Source organism: Nyctereutes procyonoides, unplaced genomic scaffold, assembly GCF_905146905.1.
Source record: "Nyctereutes procyonoides isolate TBG_1078 unplaced genomic scaffold, NYPRO_anot_genome, whole genome shotgun sequence".
In the NCBI taxonomy this organism is placed as follows: domain Eukaryota; kingdom Metazoa; phylum Chordata; class Mammalia; order Carnivora; family Canidae; genus Nyctereutes; species Nyctereutes procyonoides.
The window spans coordinates 1758648-1771997 of record NW_026575121.1 but is presented as its reverse complement, the minus strand read 5'-3'; the positions used below and the strand labels follow the sequence as shown (position 1 = coordinate 1771997).

The 13350-nt window shown below is 39.5% G+C and overlaps 2 long non-coding RNA genes across 14 annotated transcripts in view; one reads left to right on the top strand and one right to left on the bottom strand.

Annotated features, from left to right (window-relative positions):
• Positions 1 to 13350, bottom strand: part of LOC129516525 (uncharacterized) — a 115890-nt gene that overhangs the window by 66677 nt on the left and 35863 nt on the right. For 6 of the 8 annotated variants that reach the window (XR_008665773.1, XR_008665772.1, XR_008665777.1 and 3 more), the window contains exons 1-2: positions 9792 to 9941; positions 4271 to 4365 (exon numbers count right to left, since the gene is read on the bottom strand). This is a non-coding gene — a long non-coding RNA (uncharacterized LOC129516525). Of the gene's footprint in view, positions 1 to 153; positions 269 to 4270; positions 4366 to 9791; positions 9942 to 13350 lie in introns of those variants that run through there. The other 2 variants (XR_008665771.1, XR_008665775.1) reach the window with 2 other exon arrangements.
• LOC129516526 (uncharacterized) overlaps positions 10206 to 13350 on the top strand; it is a 34671-nt gene continuing 31526 nt past the window's right edge. For 5 of the 6 annotated variants that reach the window (XR_008665783.1, XR_008665782.1, XR_008665779.1 and 2 more), the window contains exon 1: positions 10206 to 11720. This is a non-coding gene — a long non-coding RNA (uncharacterized LOC129516526). The remainder of the gene's footprint in view (positions 11721 to 13350) is intronic. The other variant, XR_008665780.1, reaches the window with a different exon arrangement.

The following is a 13350-nucleotide window of genomic DNA, read 5'->3' as shown; positions in this document are numbered from 1 at the left end:
CTGTAGAGTAAATGATAGAAAAATAATATAGCTCTAAGAACTATAAGCAACTACTGTTCTTTTCATGCAGCTTTCGGAAGAAAGTACCTTTTTGTCAAAGAATGTATTCATTATACTAAATACGGATTTTAATGACAGTTGGGCCCTTCCTACCTGGTCTGTGAAAGCTGGTGGGTGCAGGCTCCTTTGGCCACCATTATTGCATATTGATGCTATTCTGTACAACAGCTGACAAGCAGCAGCAATCTCCCAGCCCCTGCTCCCCCAGCTGTAAGGGACAAGAACAAGGGCTGTGGTGATACTTGTTTATTCATTGTTGTTGCTGCTGAAGCAGCAAGCTAAGAAAAGCATATGCAATTGACACAGAAGACAAAAATGGTTCCACATCCCATCTACCTAGCAGGTCAGCTTACATCACTCTACTATGATAAAATTACTTAAGAAGAAATTTTTTTCTTTAAAAAGTAGGGTGGGAAGAAGAGATTTAAGACAAAATTAGTGTTTTGATTAGAAAGGGGACCTATAATGTATCCAAGGAAAAAAATTAATGACACATGTAATGATCTTCAGCTCCTAGTTTAGATTTAACTCAATTACCCAAATTCTCTCAGAAGAGTTTTAAACAAGTTTGGCATGAATTCATTAATTCATATTATCTTCCCTATCCATTCTCCTGGAAAACAAGTACCTAAACTTTAATCAAGAAATGAAATTATATTTTGCTTATAAAAGGTTCCAGGCTCCCAAGTTCCACATATCTAATCATCACCATATGTTTGACATCAGACTCTATTAACAAAGAAATAAGATTTTTGCCCATAAAATTTTTTAAACAAAAACTCCAACTATTAAAAAAAATTTCCACGTGTAATTTATCTACTTTAAATGTGTACTACAAAGCTAAAAACTTAGTAAGTACATACTATCAATGATGAGTAACAAATAGAATTGTTTATTCTGTCAGATTATCTTTTAATTTAAATGTGATGCTATATACGGACCTATAACTTCAATTTCAAATGCAATCCTTAACTTTTAATACCAGAAGCAATTTTTGATTCTGATAAAAAGAAAACTTAGGACATCTATAAACTATTTTTTAAAATGCTAGAACTGGCTGACAAGTCTAAATATTATTTAGTCAAGGAGGCTAGATTTGGGATTAAAATAAAAGTATAAAATACAGTAATATCGAAAATCAGATCAAAATATTTTGGAAAAAAAGGAGAAAAAAAATCCAATCTTTTATTTTTCTCAAAATTGCAAAAACAATTGTTCTGCTTAGCAGCAGTCCAAAACCAAATAATGCTACTAATAATAAAAGAAATAATTCTGAGAATCACAGGATAACAAAATTACTAAATACATTATGAAAGCCATACAATGAAAAAAAAAAAACTGACAGCAAATATCAAAAAAGGATTTTTAAAAATGAAGACATTTACAAAACAGTAACAAATTTTTAACCAGTGGATTTGATCAGTCTCAGGAACTACATTTTGAAACATGCTAAAAGTTTCTCTTCCAAGTGACTCTAGTCATGAAACAGGAAAGTAAAACTAAGTGAAATCGTATATGTTAATGAAATAGCAAAAGTGTAGGTTTGTAGGTGCTAAGAACTGTAATTCTATTTCAAAATATTTTATGAAAAATTTAAATCTTCTCATTAATTGTATAAACCTTTTGAAAGTGCTTATAAAATATAATTCTGAAAAGAAAAAATAGGTTAAGTATATATTTTATTTGTTGGCCAAGAAACACAAAATACGCACAAAATTGTTTTAAACAAACATCTAAAAAAATTTTAAGTTAATTGCCTATTCTTTAATGAATCCTCAGCAACATGACAAAAATCTCAATAAAGGAAGCTGTTTGCAGCTGAAAAGTTGCTTAAGATATGTTGTTATAAACTAAAATTACACATCAATGACAAATAATGAATAATTTCAAGTCCCTTCACATGCGGACATGTTAAATTACTTCTATTTTAGTTTACCCAAAATATTCTTTCCCCCTTAAGAATAACTATTTCAACAAAACAGGAACACTGACAGTATAACTGCATTTTAGGAACAATTAAGAATTTTTCCTGAAAATGAATGTTATTTAACCTGCAAAGTGCATTTAACCAAAAATATAAACACTGAACAAATAAGTCTATCAGTGGAAAAAAAAAATAACATAGTAAATCCTTTCCTCCAAATCTTGACATAACAAACTACTTATCAAGGATTAATTAGATATAGATAATCAGGTTTGCAAATTTAAAACACTCTAAATCCTTAGAAAATGTCCTTTAAAGGAAGGCTAGCCAACTGCACACAGTAGTAGTAAAGGCCTTTATTAACCTGTCTTCTAAAATAACACATACTACTAATTAGGTTAAAGTTTCTTACCCTGTAAGAGCTGCCCAAATAAAACTATTAATATTTGCATCTAGTCTCTTAGATGTTAAATTATTTAGTATAGCTAAATATATGGAAGTTTCTAAGTCAGAATATAGCTATAGAGGGATGACTTTAGGATGTTAAGAATTTGTGTCCAAACAGTAAGTTTTGACAATTTTAAAGATCACAAATCATAAACACCCCAAATTAGAAACAACTCTGTGGATTTAGGTCTTTACTCAAAATATGAACTCAAAAGCTATCTCTCTCTTCCTCCATTTAACAGTAGGCTATGTGTAAAAGATATCTGGATTAAAAGTGAGAAACTGAATCTAGTTTTTTTTCCCCCCACTCAGAAACCTTATTTTTCACTTTCTGTCTTTATATTATCTAGTCTGAAAAATCACTGGTTAAATTAGAGGGGGAAAACTTGTATTCATTTTCATCCCCTTCAAACTAAGCTGTTTTTTTTCATAACACTGTCAAATCTAAGTATGAAAACATTCTATAACCTTGTATTTATCTCCAATAGTATTATAGTGACACTTTACAGAATAATGACACCAATATCTGAACTTCACCCTTAAACTGATTTCTATTAAATATTAACATTTTATTTAACTTTAACTGTTAATGGATTCACATTCCTGGATTATCTACCTATTAATAAATATCGAATATTAGTTTTTAAATATTTTGATCTGTATTTCCATGTTCAAACATACATTGGAGAATTTGGAAAAAAAAAACAAAACTGAACATTGTTTAAAGATACAAGCAGTTCTATGACCACAATTACACTTCACTCTTAAGACTACATTACATTTTTCTTATGAAAACAAATCTTTGTTATCTACATTACATTTTCCTTATGAAAACAAATCTTTGTTATCTACCATATCCTCTATATAAAATAAATATTTTTAGGAAAAAAAATTTAAAGAAAAAATTGTAGTATGCTTTATTTTAGTAGAGCTCACTTTAGCATACACTTTATAAAACAACACTATGGTTATTACTTTATCATGTGACTAATATTTTCAGCATGCAAAAATTAACCAATATTTAGCAATATTGCTCAATAAGTTCATTTACATTATACCAGATCATTATTTAGAAAACAGTCAAATGTTTTACTAGGTAAGTATCTGAAACTTTCAACTAAAACTGTAAAAAAAAAATCAAAGAAAATAAATATACTAGGAAAGTGGCCCTCTGATAAAGTATTTTCGAGGTAAATATAAGTCACTGGAACATTCTACATTTTTAGAGTTTGCAATTTTTGATATGAACAGTTTAAATATTTTACTCAGAGTATCTATGAGTAAGACACTAGTTTCTGCTTAAGAAAGTGGGTTTTTCAGTTTCAACCAAAATGCCACCCTTGGTTAGGATGGTATTTGGAATACTTTAAATTCTCTTAAAGTAGTTTTATTAATCTTATCTAATCTTGTAGGCTCTACCTATCACTATATCTGTCAAACAGCCAAGCACCAAATTCTACCTGATTTAAACCCTCCATTTTGAGATGAAAAGTCCACTATGTAATTCTTCTATATAGAAGTGTAATAATATTAAGAAAAAAAATCACTATATAATTCCTCTATACAGAAGTGTAATAATGTTAAGAAAAATCACTAAATATGTATTTTTAGAATAAATTCAGTTGGAATTGGACCTAATAAAATGTGATGAGAATATCAATTATATTTTAAAAATCTGGAGTTTTTAATAAGAAAGAGAAGTCCACCTTGGCCACTTCACAGATTTCTGTGAATAAATCTTTATTGATTTTAGCTCACTTAATAGTTCTAGCTTTACTGTCTAGTTCAATTACATTGCAAAGAAATAAAATAGCACACTTTTAAAATTCATTAGTATACCTTAATCTCCTATCATGTTCCAATGCATTATGTGAATGTTCAATCAAAGAAGTTAGGTTGTTCTCCAGAATTGGCTCTCTCCTAAAGGTCAAAACCTGCAATAAAAATGTCATGTATTATAGCATGAAGACACTCAACAGATTTCCGCCTCCTGCAGTTCCACAGTTGATCCCTAAACACTGAGGTAAAATCTTCAAAATGACCCCAATGTTGCCTGTGTTCAAAGAAACCGTAACTTGAAAATGTTTTTTAAATAGAAATAACTTGATTAGAAACACCTGTGATATGCTTTATCATCTGAAGCCTCTTCAAACAAATCAGATTAATATATTTCTGCTTTCATTTCTCTTTAGGGCATTCGTTTTCAAAGTATTTTGTGTGTGTGTGTGTGTGTGTGTGTGTGTGTGTGTGTGTGTGTATAGTAGGTAAGTGCTGGAGGACTGTTAAAGGGGACTCCATAAGGAATATACCAGAAATATAGTTCGTACTTCTGAAACTCATAAAATCCCACTGTTAAAAAAAAAAAAAAAAGACTCAAAGGACAGAGGTAGATTTTTAACTATCTTTCTCCCCAAATCATCAAATATTTTAATGACAGAAATTACCGTTATTCTTATGTTTAATCTTTTGCCATGCCCAAGTGAACAAATTATACTGATATTTCCAAATATTGTAAGACATTGCAGTTCTAACAGAACAAAATTTACAATTAACTTTTTAAACAAATTGAAATATTTGTAAGTAACAACTATTGGGCCAATGGTTTTTAAAATATTTAAAACAGATTACACCACAAAGAGATGTGGTGTAATCAAATGTGTACAAGTGGCTTCATTTGTTTCACCTGAATCTCAATGATTTAGTGGTAATCAACTGTATAAAAATATAAGGTTGTTAAACTACCAAAGGTTTATAACATACTATATGTTAACCATAATGCTCATGGTTTTCTACTTTTATTTAAGAATAGCTTAGCAAAAGAAATAAAAGCCAAAAAACCTTTATTCCTCTGCCGCCAAATATTTGATTGTTTAATGACAAAAACCACACATGTATAACTCACAGACACCAATCCAAATACCTTGACACTGAAAAATTAAAATCATTTCTACATAGTCTTCCTCAAAAGATACAATGTTTTCTGTATTTGAGCACTCTGAAAATTAAGGTATTGTAACTTTAAAAATCACAGAAGGAGAATAGTAGAAACCAGTATGTACTCCATGCCAAGTGTAAACTTTTTTAATAGAAGGAAAACAACAAAACTAGATAATAAAGAACAAAAGAGGTTCGGATATAAGACAAATATTAAACCAAATGTGTATAAGGAAAAAAATACGTAAAAAAAAAAATCTCTAAAATAGTACAACTCAATACCAAATCTATTACAAAATACAGTTTAATATTTATACTTCGAACCCAGGGCAAAGTCTTTCCAGTGCAAAGATTTTTTTAGTGAAATAAGACAGGAATAAACAAAAGTATACTAAACTCACAATTTGATAAAAATTGTTGAGAATAAAATTCATACATATATTTAATATCAATTCCAATATTTGAAACTTGTCTTTCTAAAAGATCCTAAAAGGAGAAAGACAAAGCGGGGGTGGGGGGGGGGTGGGGGAGGCAAAAGAAAATCATTTCCTTAAAAGAAATCAATATTTATAGAAAGGCTCTACAGTTACTTGTCAATGCAAATAGACAAATATATAAACATGTATTAGTAACATAATATTCTAAAATTGATGTTACTTTTAGAATGTTAAGACAATCAGGACTTTAAAGTTCTAATACTATCACTTGTAAAAATTTAAAGCAAAATGGTTTAATCTAATTTTTGACACTTATTTGAAAGAAAGTGGTGGTTATTACTGATTTCCTTTGGTCTTAAATTTAGGACTAGCAAATTTCAGCAAGTCATAGTTTGAATCTAATTACATGCCAAAATTAGTTGTCTCGCCACAGTGTTTCTAAGTTTGCTGAGTAAAAACTAATAATAAGAAATAACAAGACGACATGTACATGAATACTCTGGTATGACAATTCTGAGAAGTGTTTTCTAGTTATACTCAGACCTATAATCTGTTTCTTCTAAAAAAGGGTTAAAAAAAAAAAATCAGTGTGGGAATTATTAAGCTTCACTAAACAAAAGGGAGAAAAGACCAGAGCAAATTTTAGGGCAGTAATTTTTGAAATGAGAGAAAAAAATTATAGAATAAAATTTCAAAATCGTGTGTCTAATTGATTTATTTTTAATTGGAGAAAACTTATGTATCATGTAGAAGAAATATCTAATAGAATCTCTGAGCATTTATTTTTTTCTTTTTGTAAGCCAAATTAACTGACCAATATTGAAGTATATCGTGACATTTCGAATAGTTACTGCATACCAATAAACAGAAATGTATATTTATACACGTCTTCACAACAAAAAACAAAAATGCAGTACACAAAGTATGATGAAACATGGGATCCAGAATACGAAAGCTATTTTGAAATTTTTATCCCTAGTTCCGGTTCTTGATAACCTAAAAAGGGGTATTAATCTGATCACAAAAAATGCGGTGTTACATACAGCAAACACCTGAGGCTACATTTTGTAAATGTACAACTAAGACAAGAGCATTCAAGCAGTCTAAAATTGCACTTTTACTTGGAATTTTAAAAATACTATGAAAGGCAAACAAATGAGAATCAATGCTACTAGGAAGACTAACACCTTACACCTTCTCTCTAGTGCCCTCTCCCCAATATTATATAAACATATCTTTTAAAAAGAGTAGAGCGGCTGGGGCGACACCTTTCCCTACCATTGTTTTCCAGTGATAATATAGGACTTTCCTAGCCCTTGCAATGGAAAATGAATTATCAATTTCCACAGAGTAACATGGATAATACAAATAACATACATCTCTTGGAACTTATAACCTACATGCCCACAAATGTAAAAACCCGAATCTTCCTCTTATCTAGCATCACATAAAGGAAAAATATTTTGAATGCTATGGATTTTAGTTAGGTGCTAGTGCATTCTCAAGCTTTAAGTGTAGTATTTTAAATAAAGAAAGCCTTCACTTCTTTTTAAAAATGGCTTATGAAACAAAACAATCCTTCACCCTCACCCCTCAAAACAAACAAAAAAACCCATAAACCAAAGCACTAAAAAATATGGTTAAATTTAACCAGCCTGGTGAACTTTAAAGCCTTTCCCCACCCCATCCTCAAAACTCCGTAAGTCACATAGTAATTTAAGTGAAAATTAAAATACAAAACCCCAAACAACAACAGTCAAAAAAAAAAAAAAAAAAAAAAAAAAACAACCCACAAAAACCCACTAGTTCTGGTATCGTAGGTAAAATCACATTTACAATAGACATAGGGTCTCCTACAACTTCATTAAGTCAAATTTTATAGAGAGGATAATTAGCACCTTTCATGAAATTTTCATGAGACGATGCAAAATAAACAGCTTTGAAAAAAGGAAATGAACAAAGATTCTGTAATTGCAATTCCTGTTACAAAGGCAATACAAAATACTATGATTTATAAACTCAGCTATTCCACTCAATATAAATTTTATTTATAGCCCTACAGAGATTTATAAAAGTCATGGGATCTTTTCATTTGAATATTTTCTAACAATGCATATTTGACCTAATGTGAGACTACAAACTCTTAAGTTTCAAAATTTCAACTGCTATTCATAAAAGAAAATTTCTATTAAATTAAAAATATTTTAAAAAGTATCCTCAACTATCTTGTTTATCACTGAGTTTAGTGATTTTTCTTTTGAAAACCACACCCGCCTTTTATCAGGATGCAATTAAACGGAGTGACAAGTTTGGTAATAAACAGAAATATACTGACGGCTGTCTCAAGCAACATTAAACAAAAATCAACTGAAAACCCACCACGTAAGACACAACACACCCACTCTGCCGCACGCAACATATTTCTTCACAGTGAATTTATCAAGGAATCAAACATAGGCACCTGCGCATACTTACCTGTTGTACTGCCTAAATTAAGCAACGTAAATTCCTTGTGAATCAAGTTTTAAATCTACAGCAATGGCTGAATTACCAAAACCTGTGTGTCTGAAATTAGATGTGAATAAAAATTTAAATACATCCGATTTTTAGGGACAATGTGGAGGAGCTCATCCTTAAGAAAAATCAAAGTTTCTCTTCATCAAAATAAAAGAAACAGTTCTCCCGTCATCTGCATCGAACAAACACGTAGCTGAAGCTGAAAAATTTCTGTTAAAATTAAAAAACAAAAAAACAAAACAAAACAAAAAACCTAGATCCTACAGTCAGTTTCCAACCAGTAGAGAACAGGGGCAAACGCACAAAAAGTCTTGCCATTTCAGCCCCGTAGAATCGCAATTTTTGAGAAAACTGCCTCTCCGGTTTTAGTTTTAATACACATTTTGGAACCATTCGAAAGTCCTTTATGGAAGAAAAAAACAGTGCACTCCAGCCCCCCCCCCCCCCCCGCAGCTCCCCGTCCGAACGTTTCCCATTTCCGTGGTTCTCTCAAAGTGTGATTTTTGGAGAGCCGAGCGTCCTCGGCGGCGTTCGCCATCAGACCCCCGGGCCCGCCGCCGGGCGGCCAATCAGGGGGTCACGAGGCCGGGGTTCGGGGAGCTCCGTTAGACACAATTTGAAAACCACGACCGCGCGCTCTCCCGTTCTCCTCGGGGACGGGCTCTCCGCGAGGGCGGGTCCTCCGGGCTCGGCAGAAACGGACCCGTCGGCCGCGCCGTCGGCTGCGGGGGGGGCGGGGGGGGAGCCCGGGGCTCGGCGCGTCCCGGGCGCCCGCGGACCTCGGCGCCCCCGCCCCCGCGGCCCCCGCGGGCGACACGCACACGCCGGGCCCTCGCCCTCCGCCTCGAGCGCGCGCGCCCCGAGGGGGCGGCGGCGGAAGCCCAGGTGGGGGCACGGGGCCGTTCGGCGGTGCGCGCCGGGGGACCCCGCGGAGACCCCGCGGAGCGGTCTGAGGAGAGCGCGGGCGGCTGAGGGACGCCGCGGCCCGCGCCCCCTGAGGGAGACACCGGAGCCAGGAGCCGACGTCCAGCCCCGGGCCGGGCCGGGCCGGGTCGGGGTCGCCGCAGCCGCCGCGCCGCGCGCTCACTTCTCCGCCGGCCTCGAGTGTTCCTGTCACGGGAAGACGGCGGCCCCGGGCGGCTCCGCGGGGCACGTGGGGGAGGGGACGGCGGCCCGGCTGACGGGGCGGCGGGGCTGCGGGGCGGCGGGGCGGCAGGGCGGCGGCCGCCCCGTCGCAGCGCCCGCGCCCGCGCCCCCTCCCCCGTCCCCGCCCGCGCCCCGCGCTCCCGCCACATTCCGCCGCCGCCGCCGCCCGCACTCGCCGGGGCGCCCCGGAGCCCAGCGCCGCGCGCCCGCGGCCGGGACGGGACGGGACGAGGCGGGCGGCCCCGGCCCCAGGCCCCGGCCCCGGCCCCCGCCCCCGGCCCCCGCCGCCGCCCAGCACTCCCGCCGTTACTTCTTCAGGCTCTTACCGTGGCGGCGCCCCGCGGACGGCCCTCGGCTCCCAGGAATTTGGGGCGATTTTTTTTTTGGTGATTTTTTTTTTTTTTTCCCCCTGCGGAGTCCCAGGAGCGCTCCGATGTCGGACAGGTCGCCCCGTCTCTCCCGCTGGATGGAGGAGACCAGGCATCACTCGAAAATGGCGCCGAAAGCGCTGAGGCTCCTCATTCAAATTCGTTAGAGCCAACCCCGCCGCCGCGGGGCATGCCGGGAACGCGGGCTGCCTCCGCAGCTGTCAAGGCCGCCTCCGCGCCCCGCTCCGGCTTTCCCGGCGCTTCTGCGCACGCGCACACTCCCCCCCGCCCCCCCGCGCGCCCCCCCTCCCCAGCTCCGCGCCTCGGACATGCGCAGAAACCGTCGCTGCCGGCCGCTCGCTCGCTCCGCTTCCTCCGTCCCACGCCTCCGACCTCCTCTCCCGCGCGTGCGTGCAGCGCCCGGGCTCCGCGGCGGACGTGGAGGAGCCGGCGGCGGGCTGCGGGGACCCGGGGCCGCGGGGGCGCCTGTCAGCCGATGCGCGCTGATCCTGCTGTCCGGGGAAAGCAAGACGGGGGTGCAGCTTGGGCGGAACGTAAACCGCTGGGTGGGCAGGGGCTGACCTGCCGAGCGCGGAGTGGGTCTCTAACACCCGGCGGGCGCCACACGTGTGCTTAGGGCAGCCCCGCCCGGGCGCCGAGCGCTGCTGAGCGCCAGCGCTTTGCGGGAGCGGGAGCGGGAGCGGTTGCACGCTGAGCCTCAGCGGAGCCGGACGAGGTAGGTCCCGTCGTCGCTCCCGGTCTGGGCGGACAGACTCGGCGGGACTCGCCCCCCCCCCCAGGCGCAGGTGGGAAGGAGCACGTGCAGGAGCGCGCAGCTGTCGGACCCGAGCCGGAGCGCCGGCCCGCGTGCGTCGGCTGTGCGGGGCCGGCTGAGCACACGCGGGAGGCGTGGCGCCCTAACCCCGGCTCCGGGCCGCCCGCTGCCGTCCGCGCCGTCCGGTCCCGCTCGTCCTGGAACGGCTCCGTCTTGGGGAGCTGAACGGGCGCTCCTGGGCCGTCACTTGGTGTGAGGACGATGACGACGACGACGATGATGATTTTCCCCTTAAAGGGTGGGGAGGGACCTGAAACTGGCAAAGACGGGTTTCCGTGGTGCAAACCCGTTGGTTAAAGCCCCCGGAGCTGGACACCCGGCCCCGCGGCTCTCGGGCTGGGCCCCGAGCGAACGAACGCCCTGCGGACGCTCAGCACAGCCCTGTTAGGAAGACTCTACTGTCACTTTACACTTGAGGACACCCGAGGCTCAGATTGAGAAATTTGCCCCTGAATCTTCACGAGCACCAAGTACAAGCACAACAAGCACGAGACCTAGGCAAATCTGTGCTCCCCGTTAAAAAAAAAAAAACCTGGGAGCTAGGATAGGGCAATCAGGGATGACAAGGTGGTATTTTAGCAAAGTTTCCTTTAAAAAAAACCTCTTTTCATTATTCATGGGGTTGGGAGAGTTAGCCCCTCCGCCACCAGGCTGGTTAAAATGAAAATGAAAACAAAACCGCTGCCATTGATTGTGAATTACCACGTTTTAAGATTATTTTTTGACTGGTTACTTTTTTTTTTTATCTCTCTCTCTCTCTCTCCCTGATCCCAAGTTATAATGAATTTTCCAAAGAATCTTAACAGTTTAAACTCTGGGGGGCATTGTCACTCCCCCGCCTCCCCGGTTTTTGTTGCAAAACAACTTGTGATGGACCATCACTGCCGGAGCATACAAAAATATACATCGTCGCGAGGGTTAAAGGAGACGGTGGATATTGAAAGTGCCTGACGAAATGGGAGAAGGCTTGCGTGATTGGCATTATTGAGTTGCAATTAGAAAAGAAACTATTTTAATAACCTGAGGTCATCGAGAAATGACACTGCAGAGTGGTACGTTTGCCTTATATCTTCTCTATGGTACTCTGGAGCACTGGTTAAATGCGTGGACTCTGAATCCAAACTGCCTGGATTTGGATCTCAACTCTGTTACTTACTAGCTTTGTGACACTGAGTTTTTTTGGTTTTTTGTTTTTTTCTCTCTCAGTTTGCTCTTTTGTAAAAGGAGTAACGTCACTATTTCATTGGGTTGTAAGGATGTAAATGAGTAATATAGTAAAAGCATTTGAATAGCGTCTGGTATATTAGTAAATGTTAGCTGCTGTTGTGAGTCAGTCATTAACACTTATCTTGTAAAAGAGCTTCTTGTGTTTTAAAAAGTTTCAAGTTAACGCCTTTAAGAGTTAAGCATTTGTATTCAAAAGCCCCTTACGATGATAGATAAATCAGCCTGACAAATTATTCTTGCCGAATAGGAGTAATGGTTTCTGCCAGATGAATAAGGATGTTGATTTGTTTCATTGTTTCATAAGAGTATCATATGGAAATGGAATAGTTTTGTTGCTTTTTCTAATTATTAAAATTAAGGGGGAGGGGAAGGGGAAAATCAGACGTCTAAAATATAAAGTAGAACCTATCCAAATTTCTATCATCCAGAGATAAATACATATTCTTTTTTCTTTAAAAACGTATCTGTGGTGAGAATCGGCTTGAGGTAGTCTGGATAAGTGGTATATATGGGGAGCCTATTTACACAGTTGAACTTGGTGAACTGGTCAATGTTTGATCTAGCCCCCTTTTAGATATATTGTGGCAAGAGAAATCTAAAGTGATGATGTTGTGGGGAAATAACATTTACTGAGTTCCTACTGTGTGTCAGCTAAGCATGTCTATGCATTTCCCCCTTGAATCGAAATAACATGTGAGGCTGGTGCAATTATCTCCATTTTGCAGAGTAAGTTTACAGGGAGGTTACTTTAAGAAGATTTGAGCCCTGTTTTGTTTAAGATAATTCGATAAACCAAAAACCCTTCATAAGTCTTCTCGATTCACCAAAATGGGAGAAAACAAAATCGGGTAAGTAACATGGTTCCTATGCCTGAACAAAAAGCCCAATTGGAAAAAAATGTTTTGAAAACCAAGACGTTTATGTTTGGCCACAAGGGGGTGCAAATAATTGACTTGAATTTTAAGGGGGAAAAGAGTGCTTTAACTTCAGAATATCAAATTCACAGGTAAAAACTAGTGAGAATACCTTAGCCAAACTTTAAGAGTCCACATAGTTGTGTGCTTTATGGGAAAAAAGAACTCAATTATTTAGGAACTCAATTAGGGCAGAAGTTTTCAGCTTTCTTTATCTTAAATATGGTGAGTGAACAGCCCTACCCCCACTCGTTTCCACCCACCCCATTTGTGTCTCTGCATACTCTTTACTTGTCATAACAGTAGAACTGAAGTCATAATTTAAAATCTGAGGTTTTACTTGGAAACGAATGCAATCACCAGCAAACGAATGGTAAATATGGGTAGTGTGGAGAACAGAGGTTTCATGATTTCAATGCTTTCGTTCCCTCCTGCTGTTTCTAATGAGTAAGCTGCAACTGATGGAATGTTGGCTTCAACATATTAACTTATTTAGATAAAACTATGAAAGCTATAGGTCTGTTCATCTTTACACAAGAAT